Below are 4,577 nucleotides of genomic sequence, written 5' to 3' on the forward strand. Positions count from 1 at the left end.
GTGTTTGGCAAATAGTAAGCATTTAATAAATGTTTTTTTTTCCTTCCATCCTTCATACAAACCTGTTTTCAGATAAATCCAGTGCTAGAAACTGGGGGAAAGACTCTACTACCTATGTGTTTAATCCCTAGTCAGTCATTTAGTTAGAAAAGCAATTATTAAAGTTTTATCATGTGCTAAATTTTATGGATATAAAATATAGTAAGGCAAAAAAAAGTTCCTGCCATCAAGTAGCTCATATCTTAATAGGGAGTGGAGAAGGAGGTTACATGTATAACAAAGAACATATAAGATACATACAAAGTAGGTGAAAGGTAATCTCAGAAAGGAAGACATTGGCAGGCCTTCTACAGAAAGTCAGACCTTCAATATTATGGTTAGGGTTGACCCAAACAGTTATGACTTGCAAGAGATAGCAAAGAGTTATATTTCTACAGAACTGATAAAAATTTCTGAAGTTACCAATAAAAGGGAGTTAGTAGACAGCAGGAGGACCTGACCAATCAGAAGGCAGACAAAGGCCTTGAGAGACCTTCAGACCAGGGTAATGACAGATCCAGTTTAAACTGGTAGAGGTCAATGACCTAGTGTTCAAAAATTACCACTATGCTTGCATAATAAACCTCATGCATATTATCTGACACACCCCGCAAAGAATCATTAAGGGAACATGGAATGCATGATAACATATGATGAAGAGAGAAGGTCATGCTTACAAGTAATATGTAATGGGCATATGGGGAAAATTGAAACCCTGAAGAGAATGAACCAATCTGTCTTCTGAAGGGATATTTCTGTGCTTACAGTATAAAGCTCTCCTTCTTTTGTATTCAGCACTCCTCCTTCCTAAAGAAGGGTGGAGTAGACTTCTGGCCAGAGGTGTTCAATTCCTCAGAACTTCTCCATAAAGTTTGTTTGATACCCAAATTTTGGTATCAATTGTGTTTGTGTTTCTAACAGACTTTTCCTTCAAATATCTTCAATCTCTCCCTCTCTATGGACTCTTCCACTACTGCCCACAAACATGCTTAAATCTTGATTATTCTAAGAAGACTTTCCTTAAATCCTGGGACTCCTGCCCCCCTCCCCACTCTTCCTCCCCCCCATCTCAAGCTATCCTATCTCTCTACTCCCCTTCCCTGACAAACTTATCCTCAATTACCCCTTCGCTCCCCAACCCTTCAGGCTGGCTTTTTTGCTTAATCCCAGTACTAAAACTACTCTTCTCACAGTCATTAATGATCTTTTTATCATCATATATTATGGTCTTTCCCCCCAGTTCTCTTATCCTTCAGATGCCAATCATCTTTCTACTCCACTGGGTCACTTCCTCATTATCTCTTCCTTCTATAATTTCTCTTCTCCTTTTGCCTTCACAATGCTCTATTCTTATGGTAGCTCTTTGCTCTTTCTTAGTCTCCTTCACTGTCTTTGTAATTATCCTTTGCTTTCCTCCCCTCTATACTCTCTCCTTTCATAATCCCATTAGCTTACATAGTTTCCATTTTACCTCAATGCAAAAATGTTTTCCAAATCTATACCTCCAGTCTTGACTTTTCTCTTGAGTAAGAGCCCTCTATTTCCAATAGCCTAACAGATAGCTTCACTTGGATGTTTCATTCCATAAGTGAACCTATGATCTTCTCCTCAAACTTGTTATTCTTTCTGATTCTCTCCATAGCATTCCTCTGTAAGGTCTGTTCCTTTCTCCCATTAGAGAGTCCCTTATGGAGGCTCCATTTGATTCAGAGGCTCGGGCTAGCCTTCATCCCTCTCTGAGCTATGTTCTTGGTTTTAAAACTTGAAAACCATCCCAAGAACTGACACCCTGTAACTCTCTTTTCCCCTCCTCCCCCATTTTCCAGCTCTCTTTTGTGTATTGTCTTCCCCCATTGGAACTTGAGGATTGGTTCAATTTGTGTCCCCTGGTGCCTGCACAGAGTAAGTAATTAATAAACATTTCCTTTGAATCATATCCATTTTATTGTCTTAGGAAGATTCTGAAGATCATCTGGCAAGATAAGGTACCCAGCACTGAGGTCCTTTCTCAAGCTGGACAGCAAAGCATTCAAACTCTACTACAGAGAGCACAACTCCGATGTGCTGATCACATGGCAAATGTATGTTTGCCTAAAAGATTTTTTTTTTGCTTTTTTTTTTGGAAGGCATTTGGGATTAAGTGACTTGCCCAAGGTCACATGACTAGTTTTTTGTGTGTGAAGTGTCAGAAGCTGGATTTGACCTCAGGTCCTCCTGACTCCCGGGCCAGTGTTCTATTCACTACTCCACCTAGCAGCCCCCCTAAAAGATTATTTTACAAAGAACTCACACAAGGTAAGCACTCACATGGAGGGCAGAAGAATGATACAAGGACACTTTCACGGTTTTTCTGAAGAACATTAGTATCGATTGTGAGATATGGGAGACAATGGTACAGGGTCATCCAGCATGACAGGCCCACATCAAAGAAAGCGCTGTGTTCTATAAGCAAAGCAGAATTACAGTAGCTCAAACACAAGATGCACAAATTTAGAGACATCTCCCTTCCAAATACCGTGTTTCCCCGATAATAAGACCTATCCTGAAAATAAGCCCTCCCCTTACTGTGTAAGATTCCTCTAAAATAAGCCCTCCCCCGAAAATAAGCCCTATTGAGATTGCTACTGTAGTGAAGGTGATCCCCTGCACTACACGCTACATTACAGTACCCTCTGTATGCACCCCACCCCGTGAAATGCACGCTGCGCTCCGAGCTGCATCCAATCAGAGCTGCAGCAGTGAGCGCGTCATCCTGTTCTTCCCCAGTGATTTGTTTATTGAATAAAGGTACTTTTTTGGTTCACATTTACCTGTTTATTAAAATTTCTGTCAATGTTCATTAAAATAAGCCCTCCCCTGAAAATAAGCCCTCTAGTGTTTTTCTGTCCAAAAAAATAATAAGACAGTGTCTTATTATCAGGGAAACACGGTAGTCATATGGTTTATTTGTACCTGACCTATGATAGAACCTTCAGAGCTCATTTTGGTCTAATCAGCCACAGTTGGACATGCTATATATTGACCCTGACATTGTGATGTCATTTTGGTCCTCTTTGAGCATGAAGGACAAATAACACCCTTCTTCCCTTTGTTTCTCCATTCCTTCCCTTGTTCTTTCCTTCATTTCTTTCTTATTTCTTTCTTCCTTAGTTTTCTTATGGCACCACCATATTCCCAAGCCCCTAGGCTAGAAGCCACCATTCTCACTGCTTCAATTAATCCTCTAGACAAGTGCCATAGCAATCTTTCCAGTGTACCACCTTGATTATAACCCTCTCCTGCTCAATAACCTTCATTGACTCCCTATTGCCCATATGGAAAAAAAGTAAGACCTCTTAGCCTGGCATGATCAGTCTCTATCCTACCTTTCTAGTCTTATCTCATTTTACTCCCTTTCATGTACTCTTCACTACAACCAAAATGGTTCAGTCATCATCCCCTGTTCTCATCCTGCTTACTTTTGCCTCTATCCCTTTGCTATTATTCATCTAACTTTATTTACCTCAAGTTTAAAATAGACTCTCACCTCCCCCATCTCATCCTGTTGAATTCCTCCCCTCCCTTCAAGGCTCAACTCAGATGTTATCCCTCCCTGTTCCCAAATCTCTCCCTCAGCTCTCACCTGCTAAAAGTCATTTCTCTTTCCGCATATTCTCACAGCTCTTTGGTCTTTCCTTTCTTCTGATTTCATTGAACCCCATGCTGTAGTTATTGGTATATGTCTTAGCCCTCCTATTTAAATGTGATCTTTGGGAGAAGGGACTGTGTCTAATTTTCCCTTTATACCTTCATGTCTGGAAGAGGCTTTAATAAATATTTCTGGAATGTGCTAGATGAGTTCAGTATTGCTGTCTCTTTAAGAATGGGAAAGATTGGGGTGCGCAGTGAGTCAGGAGCTACCGCGGCTTGGGGCTAGGGGCATCTGGGTTGAGGGCCGGGGCCTGCGGGTGGGGCCATGGGTGTCTAGAAGCCATGATCGAGGTTGTATGTAACAACCAGCTGGGCAAGAAGGTCCGTGTGAAGTGCAATACTGACGACTCAATAGGAGACCTGAAGAAACTGATTGCAGCTCAGACAGGTACCCGCTGGAACAAGATTGCTCTGAAGAAATGGTACACAATCTTCAAGGACCATGTGACTCTGGGGGATTATGAGATCCATGATGGAATGAACCTGGAGCTTTATTACCAATAGGGGTAGCAACACACCATCCCCCAAATCTGCACCTCTCTTCCCTTTTAAAAAGTCTAATAAGCTGCGCGGGAAGGCGTGGCGGGTTGCAGGCCGGGTAGGCGTGGCGGCGGGCCGGGACAGCGCGGTGGCGGCGGCACAGCTCCGGCCCGGAAGGCGCGGTGGTGGACGCAGGCCAGGAAGGGGCCTGATCAACTCCGAGGGCAAGTCTTCCCACCAACCACAAGGTCCACTACCAGGCCTATCACCAAAGGGCTGGGACTGGAAAGAGCAAGGTAAGAAGCAAAGACAGGGGCCCCTATACTGGACAGCAAACACTCCTGGGGCTACCACATCATAGGACAGAA

At 42.8% G+C, this 4,577-nt stretch overlaps 1 pseudogene; it reads left to right on the forward strand.

The window, feature by feature from the left end:
• Positions 1-3,898: 3,898 nt before the first annotated feature.
• On the forward strand, positions 3,899-4,287 carry LOC138176835 (ubiquitin-like protein 5 pseudogene; annotated as a pseudogene).
• Positions 4,288-4,577: the final 290 nt, after the last annotated feature.

Source organism: Petaurus breviceps, unplaced genomic scaffold (assembly GCF_028583685.1).
Source record: "Petaurus breviceps papuanus isolate PSGF00001 unplaced genomic scaffold, PetGlider_PUasm1.0 90255, whole genome shotgun sequence".
Lineage (NCBI taxonomy): Eukaryota > Metazoa > Chordata > Mammalia > Diprotodontia > Petauridae > Petaurus > Petaurus breviceps.